General features: G+C 52.5%; 1 non-coding gene across 1 annotated transcript; it reads left to right on the forward strand.

The window, feature by feature from the left end:
- The first annotated feature begins 8,100 nt into the window (after positions 1 to 8,100).
- On the forward strand, positions 8,101 to 8,172 carry TRNAE-UUC (transfer RNA glutamic acid (anticodon UUC)). The gene has a single exon. It is a non-coding gene; the product is annotated as a tRNA-Glu (tRNA).
- The last annotated feature ends 12,481 nt before the right edge of the window (positions 8,173 to 20,653 follow it).

Raw genomic sequence — 20,653 nt, forward strand, 5'->3', positions numbered from 1 at the left:
TTAAGGCACCTCCACTCTCAGAGTCAACGGAGGCTGCAAAGATGACCACAGAGAGAGATGCTCCTACAGCAGAGCGATGGAGCAGTCTATGGATGGGTGCTCCCCCCGCAGGTGGGGGCCTGGGCCTGGGGAGGCTGAGAGTGTCCAGGAAGCACAAAGAGCAGGTCAGCTGGTGGCCCTGGTACCTCCACCCTCAGTGGTAACAGATTGGGGATGACGAGGTTGGGAGGAGGGAAGGGGGAACAGAGGAGGCAGAGTCCCTAGGACTTGGTGGCCAGGGGCAAGGGTGAAGGGGCAGGGGAAGGGAAGCTACACAAAGGCAGCCTTGGGGGAGGGGAGGGAGGGAGGAGGGGCGTGGGGTCCCCATGTGTTTTGAGTTCTGGGCTGTTTGCTTTGGAAGGGCCTCCAGTTAACTCCTTCCTGCCTAGGGGGGCGCCCGAGGCTGGATGGAGATGGAGAGCGCTGGCTGCTGGCAGGTGGTGGCCAGGCCGGGAGGCTCCGGCTCATTTTTCATACCTGGTAATCCAAGGGGTGTTGGTGTGATGGCAACGAGGACCCCCGCCAGGGCGGGGACTAGGCCCCTCCTTAAATCCTGTGCCCTGGGCACGTGGCTGGCCTCACCCCAGTCCTGCTCTGGCCCTCAACCCTGCTCAGATCTTCACACCCGCTCAGCTCTCTGTCCGTGCTGTGCACACTCACCGACACATAGTCACACTCATTTTCTCCCCTAGCCTGCACCACGCCCTCCACGGGATGGGGAAACTGAGGCGTGGAGAGTGGCAGGGACTTGCCCTCGGTCACTCCGTTAAGTGGCTGAGCCAGAATTCAAGTTCATGTCTCTTGGGCATCAGGGGCTGGTTTAAAAAATCCACCCCCTTCTCCAGTCTGGGGTGTGGCCGTGGGTCCAGCTGGAGGCCCAGAGGGTCCTCGCCCCCATCTCCCGTCTCCCTTCTGTTGGGGTTGAGCCACTCCCAAGTGTCTTTTGTCCACACTTGGCCGGAGTTCAGCCTCTGCAGTGAATCTTTTGAGCTAGAAAAATTGCAACACAGACTCTAAGGGCTTGGAGGAGCGCAGGAAGGGGGGACCCTCCACCCCTGGACACCCTCGGAGAGAGGGCGACCCCAGCAGCCACCTCTCAGATATCTTCCTTGGGAGACCCTTCAAAGGCTGTCATTTTGTTTCTATCCACATCTTAAATTTTTTTTTTTTATTAGTAGACTGAAAGGAGGTGACCGAGGCCCCAGGGCTATAATGACAAGAGCTAATATTTACCGAGTGCCTGTTACGTGCTAGGTCCTGTCATCCGCATTTCACGGATGAGCAAACAGAGGCCCAGAAAGTTGCTGCCGTTCAGCCCCAGTATCTTGTGGCCAAGCCACAGGTTTGAGCCTGGGATGGGCTAGATGGTTAGTAACTCCTACAGCTGCATCACCCATTTTGGGGTCTTCCTGGTGCCCCTAGGACCTCTTAGCGGCTCTTCACGGGGTTGGGTGGAGTCAACGTTTGTTGACTGAGTCATCACACAGAAGGGCCTCTGGCTGAAGGGCAACTCCAGATTTCTTTTCTTCTTCAGTTTGGGTGATTCTCAAGGTCACCACTGGTAGTTATCGAAGCTCAAGAGAGACTGGATTTCAGAGTCAAGTTCTTCCCACCTCCTGATCTCAAAAATCATGAAGTTTTCCTTGCCTCTGAAAACAGCTCTGATGGCTTTGCTGCTGGAGAGAGCCAAGGGCTTTCTTAATCCAAAAGAAACGACGTGGTCTGGGGGAAAGGATCCTTTCTCGGGAGTCAGGCGCCCTGGACTCCTGTTCTGTGCCCCTCACCTATGGCTTTGGGCAAGGCCATCAAGATCTCTGGACTTGGGGGTTCCCCACCAGGAAGTGGGGGACGACTCTCAATCCAAGGAAACAGAATACGTCTTGAAGAGCCTGCTGCAGCTTGGAATAGAATCTAATATGCTCGCTTAGGAACGTGTCAAGGAACCTTGGGGCAGGACGGCAAAGCGAGACTTCCTGGGTCTCTTTGGCCTCACTTGCCTTCTCTGAAAATCGGGGCGACAGTACCCACCCCACCAGAGCTGGTGAGCTAATGGATGGGGGGACCTTGGCGCAGACCTGGTACCCAGCAGGTGTGCAGGGACTCAGAGCAATCAGCTAAATGCTGTTCCTCCAGCCGACAGTCCAGTTATTAGGGCAGGAAGGTCCTTAGAGAACCTTGGTTTACTTTGTGATTGGGGAAACTGGGGCTCAGCATGGAGGGGATTTTCTAGGGCTCAGAGGAATGAGTGACACAGCAGGGGCCAACCTGCATGTCTCCTAAATCTCAGGCCCAAAGTCTTACTCCCTAGCAGGCTGGGCCCCATCAAGGGAAGATGAGGAAGATGCTCATTGGCCTTTACACAGTGGTATTCATACCACTGCACGCTTAGCTCTCGCACGTGAAGTTCCTTCTAATTCTGACAACACCCTATGAGGCAGATGCTGTGGTTACTGTCGTTTTATAGGCGTGGGACCTGAGGCTTGGAGGCCTTGAGTGGTGGGACATTTGGGTTGTGGGGCACCTGTAATTCTTGCAGTGGGTCAGTGGCAACTCTCTGCCTTTCTCTCCCACTGGAACAAATCCACTGGAAGGCCAGGGAGGGAGGATGATGTCATTAGATTCCACACTCAATGAAAAGAAACAGGAACGAAATCAGTCTTCGGTGTCAGCACTTGGACTGCTATTGACAACAAATGGTTCAGGACATAGTTCACAGCCAAGGGTACCAGGGTGGGCCTTAGTCATCACGTGCTAAAAATCAGAAGTGACGCTGACATCTGCAGGGCCCCAGAGCCACGCAAGGGACCAAGGTTAGGTAAACGTGGGGGGCTTTGTGGAAAGATCTGGGGTGTATAGACAGCAATGCAAGGTGGGCTTCTCTGTGACCTCAGGTGAGTCACTTGGCTTCCGCAGATCTTGGTCTCCTCATTTGTGAAATGAAAGGGTTTGGATCAAACAATACCTAAGTTCCCATCTGACTCCAGTGCCCAGGACAGGGTACCTTATAGGTGGGTTAAGAGGGTGGGCATCGGAATCTAGCAGTCCAGATGAAAACCCCATCCTCTAAGAGGCTCAAGAAAAACAAACCAAAACAAATTTTAAAAATTAAAAACACAAAAGAACAGGGGGAGTAGGGAATAAAAAAATACTGGCTACAGTCATTGGCATAAGCTTCAGGAATGGATTGATCCAGATGTTCAAATAGGGTCACAAGGGCTCCATTTCTCTGCCTCTCCAGGCTTCTGCTGTTTTGGCATCAATCAATATGAATGAACACAGAGTAAAATTGGGACCATCATGCCCCAGCCCATTAATTCCAATTCTGTTCCCCTCTCAAGAGATCAATTCATTCAATACCTTGATATGTCCTTCCAGATCTTTTTTTTTTTTTAAGTAGAAAAGAATAGCTTTATTGCTTTGCCAGGCAAAGGGGGACACAGCGGGCTCCTGCCCTGAAAAACTATGTGTCCCCAGATCTTTCTTAAAAGTGTTTTCATCTATCGCCCACACTCCCCAGCATGGTTTAGCTTTTCCACATACATGAGACTGTACTTTACGTGTAATCATTATATTTGACAGAGCCTTTAATGTTCACCTAATATCTACGTACTCCCCCAATTTCCTTGCAATTAGGCAGAGCATGTGACCTGCAGCCAATGGGCGATGTGTGCTAGAGGGGTTGTGAACCCTTTATGCCCATTCCTGCTGTAGTGAACATGGGGCCAATATTGAGAGAGTAGAGCCCCTCAGTGGACTCACCCTGGATCCCTGAGTCACTGCATGGAGGGTGGCTACCCTGGAGAAGGACTGAACTTACATCAGACTTTGTATGAGTAAGAAATGAACCTTTTTTGTATTAAGCCCCTGAAGTTCTGGGGCATATTTGTTATTGCAGCATAGCCCGACCTATGCCAACTAATGTATCATGTAGCTTTGTTTGTTTTATGGACATCTTTCCCTGCCCTGACTCATACATAGAGCTCACTCTTTTTAAAATCTGCATAATATTCCACAACTTCCACAGCATGGCTACACCTTGGCTTATTTGACCAGTCCTCATTAAATAATTTGTAGATTATTTCCAATTTTTTTACTATTACAAACAATGGTGCTTAAACAATGCTATCGTAGCCTTGTACATCCTTATACTTCTTTGTGCACATTGCTTGCTGGGTCAGTGGGTGTGTGCATTTGACATTTCTATAGATATTGCCAAATTACCCACCAAAAAAATAATACCAGTTTTTACTCTCATCAACAGTTTTTGAGAGTGCTTGTTTGCTGTGCCCTTACTATCATATCCTGAATGAAGGACATTGTTGATCTTTCAATTTTTGTCAATGTGGTAGAAGAGGGGGTCTCATCTGAATTTGTGTTTCATAGCAAGTTTTTTTTTTATAGGGTTGGATTTTCCAGCTATCCTGGCAGCTTACCTCTACTTGTTTGGGAGAGAGAGATTCTGACTCCCAAAGATAGATTCTGGGGATGCACACACACACACACACACACACACACACACACACACACTCGGACAGGGAAGTGAGACAGACATGATGGAGGTAATGAGAGATGCTGAGACACAGGTATAAAGGTAGATTCTGAGACTCTTACATGGCGGAGCTGGATACACCCAAGAGAAGAGAGAGAGAGAGAGAGAGCGAGAGCAATGCACCCGTCTCCTGCTTCTCCTCAGGTTCCCGCACAAGCTCCCCCATCAGTCTCACTCAAGAAGCAGGGCTCAGATCCCAAATCTGGACCCCCATCACCTCTGCAGCCAATAGCTGGGGGACCAGCCAGCATTTGGATCAGGGCTGGGGCTGGGGAGAGCTTCTGGCTCTGTTCCTGTTGGCCTGGAGTCATGAGCCTGGCTTGTTTGTATCGTTCTTCATGCTTCTTCCCCATATCTTGGTGGTTTTGGCTCTGAACTAACCCCCTCCCAGCCAGGGAGGAGATAACTACACTCGATCTGGGCCTCTGGGGCACTGGGAAGGACGGCAGGAAATAGCCAGAGCATTACACGCCTCCCTGCCCTCCGCCGTCCGATCTCATTTTCATAAAGTGTGGAAAAAGAATGGGGTTGTTCAGGGAGGCTTGAACATTTGGAGTTGCTTCCTGTTTTCTCTCAAATTAATCCTTTTCCGCAAGACACCGTCTCTGGGCCTGTCAAACCCTGTCTTCTGCTGGGTGTGTGTCCTGCGTGTCTACACAGGCCCGTGCAGATGTGCACACACTTGTGGGCTCTGGATTCAATGAGCCAGTTGACAAACAGACCTCAGGAACACTCGAGGTGGACCCCTTTTCTCTTTAGATTCTTGCAACCTCCCAAGAAAGAAAGGAGTCAGCCAGATGCCTCTTCTTCCACGCACCTATCCTGTGGAGCGCAGGACCCAATAGTATATAGTAGGAATGAATGATTGAACTCGGGCTACCCTTCTATTATAGAACTGGGAACAACTGTGGTCCGCAGAGGACAAGGGACTTCCCAGAAGTTATGCAGAGTGTCCGTGGCTGAGTGAAAAGGTGGAACCCAGTCTTACTGGATCCCTCGTACAAAGTTTATCTTAGGATATTCAAAGAAACCAACAATTACTGAGCAATGACTTCACATGTTTATTTCTTAGGAGCAATCTATAAAAAGGAGCCATGATTTCTCCGACATTATTGACGGAGAAACTGAGGTTCAAGGAGGTTAGAGCTGACTCAGGGTCATTCTGTGGATGATCCAGGATTTGAGAGTCGAGGGGGCTGTTTCCAAAAACTGATTATTTTGTTCAGTAGGGCAGGCCAGTAGCTGGCGACGGCAGAGCTGCCAGGCCAGGGTGCCCAGGCAGCGCACAGCATTTCCGGTTGAGCCCAGTTGGCCCCGTTGTTGGAAAACAGAGGAAACGTGTAGAGGTTCCCAGAGGGGTGGGGTGCCCACTGCAGCAGCATTGCGGGCCACACCTTCTCTGAATCCCCAGTCCTCCCTGTGTCCTCCCCCCGGCTGACACTCACATCCTTGTGCACACACACACCCCCACTCTCACACACGCTCACATGCAAATGGGCACCCCTAGGCTGGAGGACTTTGGAACCCAGACCTCGTCCTTATCTCTGGGGTCACCTGGTGACCTCTCCAAATGCAATTACTTTCATCTGTAAAAGGGGGTGAAATTCCTAGGGATGAGTTAAGGATGCAGTGCGACATGTCCCACTGGTCCGTAACATCAGCCGAAGTCATTGCGCACTGCCCGTCCCTCTCTCACCTCAGTAGGGCCTATTGCATCCTTTCCTCTTAGGAAACTTGCTCAGTGCACATTCTCCTAGGAGACACCTGAATGGTCCAGTTCATCCTTCCCAGCCAGACCCCATAAGTCCCTGACCAGCCAATGAGTGGCTCACTCTAGGGTGGATGCCATCGATTTATCCAATCAGTGTGGCCAAGGGCAGGTGACATGACCCAAACAAAGGCTACTTAGGGAGTAGAATAGGGTTGGTAGGTGGGGATCCTCCTAGAAATGGGTGAGGGTGATCTGGCTCCCTGAAACCAGCGAGGAGCAGACAGGGAGAAGCAGAGGCTCAAGCCCTGCTCTGTCCTCTGGGGGCCTTTGAACAAGTCCCTGGAAGGAAGCTTTGTGGTGTCATTTGCCAGGTGGCATAATAATAAGGATAGTGCTGTTTCCCAGCACCACTGTGTGTATCAGCTGCAAAATTCAAGCCAGACTGTCGGCACAGACTTGGCGACAAGTAGATTTTCATTCAGTACATGTGGATTCCCTTTGACTCCAGAGTTCAGACACTGAGGGGTTTGGACTACCTCCTCTCAATCCTTTATTGAAGACAACTTGCCCGATGCTGACAGCAGTTTGAACCCAGAGGCTTCATCTAATTTTAAGTCCCAGTGTGCCACTGATTTATTTTGGTCCATGAACTGTTGCTCGGCACCTGTTGGCATGCAGGTTGGAATGCAAAGTCCTTCTAATTTTAAGCGCCCACAGGGCAGGTCTAATTTTAGATGGCTCCTGTTCTGGGGGCTCCCAAGGGGATGCAGGCTCTGTCATTTGGAGCACCTGGGGCGAGGCGGGTACAGATTGGGGTGGTGATGTGTTTCAGAGGGACTCACGCAGCTTGTACCCAAACATTAACTGCTATTCCTTCAGAACTTTTCTTTCAGCAGGTTTTATACCAAGCCAAGTGTTTTTCACGTAGCATCAGATTTGCTTTTCCCTTGAAGTTCAGATCGGCCAACACTTACTGAGTGTCTACTGTGTGCTCATTGCTGGGGATGCCGACATGAATCTGACCCAGCCCCGCCTACAGAGAACTCATGGTCTAGTGCTCAGAGGCAAGTCTAGAAGGGTTATAGTGCAGTGTGATCAGAGGCCCGAGCAGTGCCTGGTACCCAGATGCATTTGAAGAAACATCTAGTAAATGAATGAAAGCAATGCTCATGGTAGAAAGACAAAGTTGCTGCAAGAAGGCACATTCCAGTTCTCCTTGGGTATTTGGAGAAGGTTTCCCAGAGGAAGTTGTATTCTGAGCTGGGTCTTGAAATAGATAAAGCGTTTCTCCACGTGGAGCAGGAAGGAGTGTGTGACTTGTACTGTTGGGGCCCCACCTGTATCCCTTGGCACTAAGTGTTTCTGGGCACACCAGCCACATCCAATGCCCAGCACCAAAAGCTCTTTGTCTGAGGGTTTGTCTGGCCACCAGAGTTTGCTCTGCCCTCTCAAGGGACAGGCAAGAAGGGGCTGGTAATTAATAACCCCCCTCCCTGGGAAGCCCTCAACCTCTAACAGATAGGAGCTGGTGTATCAATACCCCAGCTCCCTCCCTTTTTAGATGAGATACCTCTGAGGTGTGTGTCTGTAGAATCTCCAGTTCTCCCCAGTGGGTTGGAGCCCATGGCGGTGCCTGCCTGTGATAACACATCCTTTACAGCTGTCTTCTTCTCTCACTCATTCTTCTGCTCTTCAGCAAGGGTTACCGTGCGTGTACCAGGTAAACTACTCATCTCGAGGCCTGCCTCTGGGAGAATCCAAAGACAATGGAATAGTTAGTTAAATTTTTCTTTTAGGGAATTCCCTGGTGGTCCAGTGGTTAGGACTCTGCACTTTCACTGCGGTGGCCCAGGTTCAATCCCTGGTCGGGGAACTAAGATCCCTCAAGCTGTGTGATGTGGCCAAAAAAAAATTTTCTTTTAAAGGAGAACAGAGATCGCTAACAAGCCACATTCCTGAAATGCGACAAAGGACCCACATCAAATATTAGGGTTGGAATCTGTCATTGTTGGTCATCCCCATTCTGGTCTGGTTTGGATCAACCCAATGGGGGAATGTCATCGTTCTCATGTTGCAGACAAAGACTCCACTGCTTAGAGGAGTGAAGTGACTTGCCCAGAAACACACAGCCAGTGGGCTGTGGAGTGCAGACCGGAGGCCAGGAGGCCGTGATCCACACCCATCTTGCTGGATGTCTTTCAGGCCCCATGACTTGGTTTCTCCACATGTTACTTTATGGTGCTGGGGAGTGGCCTGCAACCCCTGTGGGCTGTCCCTCAGCCACAAACTACCTCCTTCCGTCAGGGCAGGCCCCACAGTCCCCTGGAATGAGGCGGGGGACAGTCGGGAGGGTGTGTGTGTGTGTGTGTGTGTTTGTGTATGTGTTAGGGGGTCCATGTCAGTGCAAAAAACTCAGCCCTGCTGGGTGGGGCCTGGGTGCTTGCAGAGTCCTCCCTGATCCTCTCTGACAGTGATGTCTCCACTGAGGAGATCAGATCTGCAGGAAGACATTTCTTGGGCCGATCACCTGGCAAGGACCAAATTCAGCTTTCCCCTGCATCCTTCTCCCACTGCACCTGTTCCAGGGTCTGACAGGGCGGGGAACAACCTTCCTTCTCCCTGGAGGAGATCTCTTCTTCTCCAGCTTCAACCCTTTGGTAGAAAGAGCCCCAGAGGTCAGGGAGCCAGAAGGACCTGGGTTCAAGTCCTGGCTCCAGTGTTGATGTGAAGAAAAGGCTGAAAAAACCCTGTGTGTGTGTAGGGCTGGGAGGCAAGAAGGCTAGGGCTCCAGACGCTGTCCCCTGGAGGACTGATCACCTTCCTGCAGCAGGTGGGTTCCAGGAATGCTGGGGAGGCCCCTCTGTGAGGGTGGGAGGGAGTGGCCATGCCCCGAGTGTGGGGAGATCCAGGGAAGGGCTTACCTTCACCCAGCACCTCTGGGTTAGCAGGGGTTTTCCTAATTTAACCCTGACTACAGATCACAAGGTTAGCATCCTTACCTCCGTTTTACAGAAGAGAAAACTGAGGCTCAGAAATTCTCATCCATTAGCCTGGGGCTGCACACAGGGACCTGGGGAGTGTGGAAGCCTAGCTCCAGTGTCCCCACTGTCCCTGTTTTCAGGGTCATATGGGGCAAGCCAAGCCCCCTTCTCTAGAAACTTGACAGCCCAGAGGCAAAAAGGAAGGGTGGGAGTGAACTAGTCAGTGGTCCTCAAACAGGCGTGTGTCGGAATCCTCTGGAGAGCTTGTTAACACACAGACTGCTGGATCAGCCCCCAGCAACGAGCTGCTGCTTCATTAGGTCAGGGATGAAGCTTGACAGCGTGCATTTAGAGGCTGAGGCTTCTGGTCCGGGGACCACACTTTGAGAACTAGGCCAGGTGCACTCACATCCTTGTGAGCAGTGACACTGAATGTTGTCTTCGATGTCCTGCTGTACCCTCTCGCTACCCCCAAGACTCCGAGGGTTTTTGGAGAGGCTGGCAAGCCCAGAAGAGGGGCCCAGAACATTGCACTGAGTTGGCTTTGAGCAAATTCACACGCAGCACAGGTGAGAGGACATAGAAATTCTGGGATCAATATTCCCATGAAGAACCGGAGAGCAGGGCTGGGGGTCAGTGGGGGTCGAGGTGACAGCTCCCCAGAAGCCTCCGGCCCTCCCACCAGGTCTCAGGATTCGCGCTGCCTCGGCCAGGCTGCTCTGATATATCGGCTCTCCCCTGGGAGCCTCCCAACTTGCAGTTGGTAAACAAAGGCTTTATTTCCCCGGGCCGGTAGGGGAAAATTTCAGGCCTTTATAATTAAGTGTCCTGGTGAAGGGCAGCTGCCAAATTCTGGCGCTGGGTGCCCGTCAGGAGGTGATGGATGGTAACAACACATCATCCCAGCGGCAGCCCAGCTGTGAGCTATGGGGGTCATATATCACAGCAGGGCCGTCTGATCTTCACTGTACACGGGCGCAGGAAGCTTGGGCTCTGGCTGGGGTGGGGCTGGCTGGCGGGCTCCCCTGACCTCTCCTGGTTCAGACGAGGAAGCCAGGGGCCAGAGCAGGCTGGGGTGGGCCCCCGTGACTAGCCTTTCCTGCCTCCCACAGTCTACCCCATCGCTGTGGGAGAAATTCAGCAGCCAAAGTTGATTCTACCCTTTTCCTTACTCCTTATATCCAATCCCTCAGCAACATTCCTATTGATCCTGCCCTTAAATGGCTCTGGACTTCATCTACTTTTCTCCGTCTCATGGTGGTCACCATCCTATTAGTGGGATGTCATTCCCTCCCCTCCCCCCCACAAAGGTGGCCGTGAAAGGCGACTTGCTTTGGTCAATAGAATGAAGCAGAAGTAACAGCACGTCAGTTCCAAGTCCAAGCCCCAAGAAGCGTTGCAGCTGCCACTTGTTCTCTTATGCTCCTGCCATCACTGTGAGAAGGTCATAGCCAGGCTAGCCCTCCAGGTCTAAGGAGGAGGATGAGGGGCATAAGGAGCAAGGCTTTTCCAGCTCAAGTGACTCAGCCAAGTTCAATGTAGAGCAGAGCACCTCCCGTCCCCAGCTGACCCCCAGAGTGTGAGCTATAATAATAGATGGTACTTCTTATACAGCACCAAGTTAGGGGCTTGTTTGTTATGCAGCCATAGCTAGCTGATACAGCCCACAGCCACTACAGGATTTGAGCCCTTCTGACCTCCCAATCTCATCTTATGCCATTTCTCTCTGTGATTATTGCTCTGCTCTGCCCTGCCTCAGAGGATTTGCCCAGGCAGTGCCCTCCACCTGGAAAACTTTCTTGTGGTTCTCTTGTTCCCACCCTTTAAGTCTTAGTATAAATACCAACTCCTTAGAGAGACTTCCCTTGACCACCCCATCAAATTAGGTTTCCCAGCTCATTACATTCTCTCTTTCAGTCTCTTGTTTATATCTTTTGTGAAACTTGAAACATTTTCTTGGAATTATTGTATTTTTTCCCTCCCCACTGTCTCCCTATCTTCCTTTGTTTTTTCCTCTCCTTCTCTGTACTTCAGGCCTTATGATGGCAGGGGCCAAGTCTTGAGATCTCTCTTATTTGCAGCTGTGCCCCTGGCACTGAGCTCACTGCCTGGACTTAGTAGGTGCTCAGTCAGTACTGTTGATTAAATGTTGTCCAGATGTATCATAGTGTGTCCACAGCAGCCCTAGGCTAGAACCAGGTCTTGATGGCTTTTCCATCAGCCCCTGCTTTGGCTGACAAAGGCTTTATATGTGCATGAATGCTGTGTGATGGGAAGGCTGGAGTTGCTGGCAGGAGCCAACCTGGACAAAGGGGCCATTAGGTGTGGGCTCATGAGGCAGGGCAGGGACACATGCCTATGACGTCACCATTGTGTCCCTGGTGGTCACACCACGCCTGGCCCAGAACAGTCTCCATGACTATTGTTGGGCCAGCCGATGAAAGAAGAAGTTTCCTAACTCCGGGCTCAGATGGACCCCAGGGGCCCATGAACCTTTGAAATGGTGAGCACACTGCAGAAGTCCCAGCTCTAGGAGGGGCTATGTCTCAGGACAGGCCCTGTGGAGCATTAATGCTCTCCTGGGCCTCACAAAGTTAATCAGGTCTATTTCCTGCAGACCTTTTCAGAGCCTTTAATATGCTAATGCACATTGGGACTCCCAGAGGGGATTAAGAATGACTTGTTGCCCAGCAATATTGACCAGGGGACCAGGGAACCCTTTAATCAGGGATCATTTTGTGGATTCCTGGTCTGCAGGAAACACTAGCTTGGAATAGGGTCATGAACTATGGCCTTTCTGGCCATATCCAGCCCTCAGATATTTTTCATTTGGCTCATGTAGGGTTTGGAAGGTCAGCAGCTCTTACTTTAAAAAAAAAAATCTGCAGTTCCAGCTTCTCTCAAAGAACTAAGAAGAAGTGGGCATTCTGAGTGCACATCCCTGCATGGCAATAGCTCCCTACAGGCAGGGCTGGTGCTCTACAGGTGACCGTAGTCACCACTACTCCCTACTGTCTCGCATTCTGTTCTTTTTATGCATTTCCCTTCCTTGTTTGGCCCTAAGCTTTCTGAGTTTGTTACCTGTGGCTCAGGATGTCACGTGCAGCCAGCAAGCTGGTCTTCACCCTGGAGTGGAGTATGAATGTCTGAATCTCCTAACTGGTTGGCGCATTTCCTAGGGAAAGGAGGGATGGGCTCTGAGCCTGTCAGGGGATAGAAGATGGCTCCAATGACAGCCCCACCCTGGGCAGGACAAAGGGAAAGAGAGATAAAAAGGCTTTCTTTTCAGAGGTCTTTGGGCTGTGGGGTGGTAGGGGGTTGAGGGCAGGCGGGTGGGAGGGGATGGGGCCTGAGACCAGCTCACACCTCCCCAGCAGCTAATTGTCTTACCTCCTTCTTGCCTGAGAAGTCAGAGCTGGAGCGATAGCAGGCCAGGTCGGAGGAGTCCTGGGAAGGTCAGGGGCTGCCCCTGCTGACCTGGGGGCCTCGGCCTGGGCACAAGGGTTTGGGTCAAATTCCAGGGTCTGCATGGCCAGAAGTTCTAACTGAAAGAGGACAATTATTACTATTATTATTTTTTAGTAGCATGACCAGAGCTATAATTTGGAGAGAAATGTATCGTGTCTTCAGCATTATGTCTGGCCTTTACATGCATTAAGACCAGTGGTTTTCAAAGTGTGGGTCCTGGACCAGCAACATCAGTATCACTGAACAACCCTCCAGGGTTGGGGCCCAGTGGTCTATAGGCTGAGGAGACCTGTAGGCCAGTTCTGGTCCAGTTCATTTAACCCACAACACAACCTGGTGGGACAGATGCTGCAATGGCCTTGATCTTACAGATGAGAAAACTCTCAGCACAGAGAGGCAAAACTACTTGCTGTGAGGACTTGAACCCAGGCTGGTTCCAACCCAGAGCCCCACTTTGGGCCTCAGTAATAATAGAAATTCATTTACTGGCAAAGCAACTTCTGATTTCCCATCCCAGGCTTATCAGTGAGGATGATAAGGGGCAAGGGAACAATCCCATCTCAGAGATGAGAAACTGAGGGCCAGAGAGGCCTCAGACGTGGTTCCATGGGGCAGGACAAGAGCCCGGTCTCCTAACCCCCACTCGGTGCCAGGATGGAGACCCAGAATTTCACAGGAGGGAGGGCTGAGCGTTCGTGAGGGCTTACTGTGAGTCAGGAACAGTCCATCTTTTCTGCAACCTGCTGATTGTGCCCATTTTACAGATGCAGAAACCGAGGCAAGGCTGACTGGCTTGCCTGAGGTCTCACGGACGGCGAGGGGGGAGCAGAGGTTCACCTCCAGCAGGCCTGGCCCCAAGTCTTCTTCTCAGACCCCAGTGCCCTGCAGGAAAACTCCTCCCCCTACCCCACCTCCCTCCCACTCAAAAAAAGTGATGCCCCAGGTAAGGCCTCCCATGGCCATGCCTTGTGCACGTGGTTCCCTCCACCTGGAGGACCTTCCTCTTTGTCTGATGGATCAGCTCCTCTCTGTCCTTCAACAGCCAGGTCACATGTCCCTCTGGCTCTGCAGCCACCCGTGATGCTCCCCAAAGCTGGATAAGCTCCCGAATGGGCTCAGCCTCCTGCCCCCCACCCCGGGGCCCTCAGTGAAGCCCCCTTTCCAGGGGCTCAGGTGAGGGAGGGGCAGTTCTCCCTGCTCCTAACTCACCCTGTTTCTCACACCCGCTATGACAGCACACTTCCTCCCAGGCCAGGAGCTCTGGGGGGCACCGGCGGGGTTTGCCCTGCCCCTCACCCTCATCAGGTGTCCTCCAAGCCCGGCACCCATGCTTCTGAGTGCACAGGGCTGCATCTGAGCTGGGGTGGGGGTGGCTCCATGAATGGCCACCGTGTCTGGGCTGCCTGCGGCTGCGCCCCTCGCCCCGGGCCATGCGATCATGTCCTGTGTGGGGCTTAGGTAATGGGGCGGTGGGTGGCGGAGCAGGGACCCAGCGAGGAGGCTGGCCTGGCCCGACTGCGGGATGAGCCGACTTTTCCAGGTCCTGCCGAGCGTCGGTTGCTCTCACAGTCTGGCCCAGCTGTCGATGCAAACACGGGGGCTCTTCTCCTCGGGGCTCTGGCAGTTGAAACTGGGGTCTGGAGGCGGCACTTCTGGGGCTCCCTTCACCTGGCCTGTGGGCGGTTAACCTCTTGCACCCCGTCCTGGCCTTGGGACCAGGACGCCACAGAGAGGCAGTTGAGGCCAGTGACTCAGTTTCCCCCAGAGCTCCACAAAGTGTCTGGGACCCTGGTGAGGTTGTATTGCAAGGACTGGGCTCTGTGCTTCTCCAGGAGTTCCTTGTCCCAACTCCTCACCTAGCAGGTGGAGAAACCAAGGCCCAGAAAAGAAGACGTGGGCTTCTGTGGGATTCTGTGAACTCCGCTTTCTACCCCCTTTCTGGCCTGTGCTTTGGGTGTGGAAGCAGGAACAGTAGACGCACAGAGCTGCTAGAGACCATCAAGGATCATTGTGAGGCCCAGAGAGGAAAGGGGACTTAGACGAGGTCCCATTGCTGGTTGGCTGGGGGGCTGGGCTGGTGATGATGATGATGATGTTGATGAAGATAGGAACTAGTTGTCCTGTTTTCCATGTGCTAGACCCTAAGTGCTTTATGTTTATTGACTCATTTAATCCTTACCATATGGCAAGAGGTAGGAACTTATTATCCCCATTTGACAGATGAGGAAACCGAGGCACAGAGAGATTAAGCCACTTGCTGAATGTCCCACAGCTAATCTGTAGCAGATCCAGGATTTGCTCCCCTGAGTCAGGGCCTCCACCAGCTGCCTCTGCCTCCTGCCCAACGCCCTTCTCAGCTGAGTCCTGGTCCTCTCTGACCTCAGGATCCTCCTATGTTGAGTGCGGATAAGAATCCCTGTCTTCCCTGCCTTGGGAGGCTGCTTGGTAGAGCCAGGGAGCTCTCATGAAGGAAGGTAAAGCATGCTGCAAACCATGAAGGGCTGTGGATCAGGCTACGATGGGCTCTGCCGCTCATTTGCACGTGCATGAGACTGTTTTCAGGGTATTACCTCCACACTCCCCAGGGCGCTCTGCCAGCATTAGAATGTCCTGGGGACCCTTTCCACAGTGCAGATCCCCAGAGCCCCCCAGGAGCAGTGTCCACTTCACAGCCCCGGGATCTTCCCACCAGCCCACCATGTGGAGCTGTGATGGTCCCCACTGACAGAGCCAGAAGAGGCTGGTGGGGAAACTGTCAAGGAAGGAGCAATCCAGAGCATTGGGAAAGCAACAACTCCCGGTGGGAGGAGCTCCAGGTGGGATGGTGGACACACAGGTAGGAACTGAGGCTGTTGCATTGGTCCAGGAGTAGGTGGGTTGGCTTGACCAGGAACACAAGTTTGTTGGGGGGCGGGGAGGAGCAGTGAGTCCAAGGAGGCTGAGGGGTGGCTGGTGGTACAGGTTTCCCCTAAAAGCACTGGAAGGGGGCGACCCACGGTTAGTGAGCCGGGCCAGGCCCCGGGCGCTGTGCAGGGGCAGAGATAACACACGTGCCATGATACAAGGAAGGAGCCACAGGCCAGGGCTGACCTCTGCGGGTCTTTCCATCATTTCCAACCTTGAGAATTTCGCTGGAGGAAATAAGATGGTGCGTTTGTCCTGTGGGGTCTCAAGTCCTGGGAGGAGCCACTATCCTATTTTCCTCTCAAGTACATGAGCTTGCTTCTTGAGTATTTGTCAGTAGAGATGAGTTTCAAACATCTAATTGTTGGAGGAAGTCCTGCGTCACCTGGTTCTATGTGAGGCAGGAAGCAGGAGGAGACCTGGACACGGGTCTGAGTGCACATACCTGCACTCAGGTGTCTCCCAAACAAGGGGGGAGAGGATTGTAGTTGCTGTTGCCAGCTCAGCGCTGTTCCCAGGGGATGTGGCACTATCAGTAGACCCCTGGGACAGGCTGATGGGGAAAATGGCTCATCAAGGTGAGAGTGGCCTCCATCACAGAGTGTTTGAGAGCCTGGGTCTGGAGGGCACGGCATCAACAGCCTGCCTGGAGGGTTATTAGGATGATGAAATTGCCCCAAGCAGGTAGACGACTCAACACGCAGGAAGTGCCTCTCACATCCTCTCCCCAGTGTTCTGTCCCCTTGTCCCCCTGCACCCCCGGGGGTCGCTTGTCGGGATTGGCTGCCTATGGAGGACGAGGACCTGAGGCTTCGCTGGCCGCCCCCACCTGGCGTGACCCTACAGCTGCACCCCTGCGAATTCGCCTTGCATCGTGGGCTACCATCTTCTGCGATACTTCCCACGCATCCCACTAGCCCCAGCTGAGGCCAGAACACAAGGGCTGTGAATGCTTACCCTCTGTAGAGAGAAAGGCAACCTTTCTATCCCCATTTCTTAATTTTTTAGGCACCCCCCCACTCCTTTCTTCTGTAGTGGAAGGATTTAAAGCGCTGGAACAAGGCATGTGGTCAAAGTGTCACCTGGACAAGGTGAGTCCAGAACACCACGGGTTGGGTATGAGGTGATGCCAAGGGTTCATTCACCGACGTGCCATGCGTGCCCCAGGCCTCTGGAAAGGGTATTTCAACAAACCGCTCTCTGAGTTTCTTTCCATTTGAGCCATTCCATGGCACAAGGTTAACCCTTCCTTCCGGGTCTGGGTGCTTCCCTGCCTCCACTGTGGCCTCATCTGCCCACCCCTGGCCCCTCAGTCGCCCCATCTCCACCTTCACCATTTCAGAGCACCTGCGCTGTGTGTGCCAGTCACCACACATGTGGCCTCACCTTTTGTCACCATCTTAGTGGATGGTCCAAACCCAGGGACCGGATCTGAGTCGACACTGAGGAAATAGGCCCAGAGAGGTATAGACAGCTGTCCAAGGTCACCCAGCCCTCGATGGCCAAGCCTGGACTCATACCAAGACCTCCCAGCCCACGTCTGCTCCCCTGTTGCAAATGGCAAGAAAAATTTCCAGCTTTTACTCTGGTTCATCACTTCTCCTCCCAGCTGAAAATCTGGGGGCAAAACTCAACTCACTAAACCAACCATTAAGAAAAAAAAAAAGTCCCATGGCTAAACCTCCCTGCTCTGCTCCTTCCAGACCTGGGGATTCTTTTTTGGCATATCTGCAGGAGGTGGGGGGCCAGCAAGGGAGGAGGGGTCACCCTTCGACTCTTTGTGGCCCACTCGGGGGAACGTTTCTGAGGCCCCTGAGCCCTCCCCTCACCCCCACAGCAGCCCCCTCCCCTTCCTCAGGTCTCTGGGCAGGGCCGAGGGGGGCCTAGGCCCTTGTCAATGCATCTTAGCAATCGGAATGTGCCCTCTGACCCCGGCTTCGCCTCCCCGTGAGTTTCAGAGAAGGTTCTTTTTTCCAAACCACTGCCCCTCGGCCTTCTGGAAACAAATGGAGCTTGATTCAGTCTGTGTGTGGTTCGAAAAGCCACTGTTTGGGGGGTTACTTTAAAAAAAAAGTCTTCGGAACCCCTGCAACGTTTGAAGGACTTTTCTTTTCGCTGGGAGGATCCAACTGGTGCTCGGAATGCGCTGTCTGGGAGAGGGAAAGGGATCCGGCCCATCTGGGGGAGAGAGAGGCCCTCCCTTGGCCGAGCTGCCCACCTGATAGCCCAGATTGGGTTTCTCATCGACTTTTCATTGTCTGCCGAGTTGGCGCTCCCTTGGGGGCTGGAGGGGCCTGGTGACTTAGAAGGTCAGGGGCTACATTTTCTAGAATGTGCGGAAGCCTTGGAGCTGGAGAGGAAGGAACAGGGTGGGAGAGTTGCCTGAAACCAGCTGGATTGAAAAGTCAGAGCAGCCGAGATGGCTGGGCTTTTCCCCTTGACTAGGAGAGACGTTTCTTCAACAGGAAAGGAGTCTTCATCAGCTGCCCTTGGTTTCCCACCAGTTCACACCTGTCCTGGGCCCACATCTCAGCACTGTTTCTTGGGGTAAATAGGTAAGGGGCTGAGTCATGAGGCCTCTCATCTTACCTCTGCTCTGCCACTGTGTGGCCTCAGCAAAGGGGATCCCCTCATTTAGGCATCATTCTCCTAATTTCAATAATGAGAAGCCAGGATCCAACCATCCTTAACTCCAGATCAGGGCTCAGCAAACTTTTATCTGTAATGCTAGGTTTCGCAGTCTCTATACTACTCAACTCTGCCACTACAACACAGAAGGAGTCACAGACAATATGTAATGGAATGAGGGTGGCTGTGTTCCAATAAAACTTTATTTTCAAAAACTGGTGGCGGGCTGTTTTTGGCCCATGGTGGGCTGTGGTGTGCCAACTCCTGGTGTAGATTCTTGGGTCAAGGTCCTTGGAGTGGCTACGTTATGAGTCCAGAATGAGAGTATGATTGTGTCAAAGATGGTAGAAGGTCAAGGTGAGTAGTTGAAAGTTGGGCTGTGGGATCAGGCAAGCCTGGGTTCTAGTTCTATCTCTGAGGCATGACTGCTGTGTGACCTTGGGCAGTCACTTTCCCTCTCTGAACCCTAGTTCCCTCCTTTATAAAATGCAGACAATAAGAGTACCCACTCTATAGGATTGGCTGTTGGGATGACAACTTAGCAATGCCTGGTGCATGGCGAGACCTAAACAAAGACTAGGTTATTGTTTTTATCTGTAATAGAAAGACAGCTGTCCCATACAGCCCCTTGGGTCCATGGGGAGCAACAGGAGTTAGATAAAATGTTTCCTGTTTCTTAACCAAGATTCGAATTCCAAATCTGAGACCAAATTGCTGGGTGACTGTGAGTAAAACACTTCACCTCTCTGAACCTCAGACTCTTTCATCTCTAAAATGGGGCTCATCATCCCTAACTCTCAGCATCATTGCACATAGAAGGAGCTAACAGAAGGAGCTCCCTCCCCTTCTACATGCAGCCCTGTTTGTTAGGTTGGATGGCCAGGTAGCCTCCTGGCAGCTCAGTGTCAGCAGAGCCCAAGAAGAACTGCTGACTCTCTTCCCTGCCATTAGTCTTCTTCTCCCTCAATCTTCCTTATCTTGATTAATGGCACTACCGTCTTCCCAGCAGCTCAGCCGAACTCCTAGGAGTTGTCCTGAGTTCTCCCATCCATCCACATCCCATCTTGCTAGTCTTTGGCACGTAGGGCCGCCACAGTTTCCTCCCTGCCTGTCCATGCATGCTGTTCCTCCCATTAGTAGGTGGGATCTGTTTCCCTGCCCTGGATGTTGGGTTCAGCCCTGTGACTCCCTTTGGCCAATAGAATGTGGTGGAAGTGACTCTGTGTGGGTTCTGGCTTGGGCCTCAAGAGGCCTAGCAGTTTCCACTTTCATTCTTGTGCTGCCCTGAGCTGCCATGGAAGGTAGCCCAAGCTATCCTGCTGGAGAGACATACCACCTAGTGGGGACCGAGATGCTCCAGCCAACAACCAACCCCAAAGCCTCAGGCATGTGGGTGGAGTTTTGGGGGACCGACCTTCCAGCCCAGCCCAGCTCCCAGCTGAATGCAGCTGTACAAGTGGACCCCTGAGACACCATGTGGAGCAGAGACGAGCTGTCGCCGCTGAGCCTGCCTGGACTTCTGACCCACAGTCATGAACAGTAAAAGGGTTGCTGTTTTAAGGCCCTAAGGTTTGGGTGGTTTGTTATACATGGTAGGCAAGTGGACCACCACCCACCAGCACGTCCTATCCCAGGTCCCTCCATGAAGTCTCTGGAATCTGCTCTTCCCCCAACTTCCAGACACCTTCATTTGTCACCTTCATTATGGCATCAGCCTTCTCACTGGTCTCCCAGCTTCCACTCTGCTACCTTCCAAACCATTAGGACCAAAGAGCTTTTAAGATAGATCTCAGGCTGCCTAATCTCTCCAATAACCCCCCTTGACTTGGAACAGAACCCACCCTACGCCAGCCTGTAAGGCCCTCATGACCCAGCCTCTGGATGACTCTCTAACCTCAGTCCTCACCGGTCCTGTCCACTGTGCTGCAGCCACACTGGCCTTCCTTCTAGTCCTTGGAAACACCCAGGTCCTTCTCACCTTGGGGCCTTTGACCCAGCTGTTCTCTCTGCTGGATCATGCTGCCCTTAGGCAGGCTCCTTCTCAACACTCAGATCTCAGTTCGAGGCTTTCCTGACACCCCAGCTACAGTTCCTCCTGTCCTCACTGCCCGAGTCGCTCCGATCTCCCTCTTATTTTCCTCATAGTACTTGACATCCTTTTTATAAACTCCTACATTACCCTCCTGAGCCCCTTCTGATATGTCCATTCCCATCATAGCCCAGAATGTCTAACTGTCCACAGAGCTGGGTGAAGACAGGTGGTAAAGAGCTTTGCCTTTTCATTAAAACAGATCAACAACCTGCCTCTTACTTGTCCCTTGGCATACGCTGGGCCTCTGACTGAGCACATGTCCATCTAGGGCCTCATTCACT

Source organism: Orcinus orca, chromosome 15, assembly GCF_937001465.1.
Source record: "Orcinus orca chromosome 15, mOrcOrc1.1, whole genome shotgun sequence".
NCBI classification, from domain to species: domain Eukaryota; kingdom Metazoa; phylum Chordata; class Mammalia; order Artiodactyla; family Delphinidae; genus Orcinus; species Orcinus orca.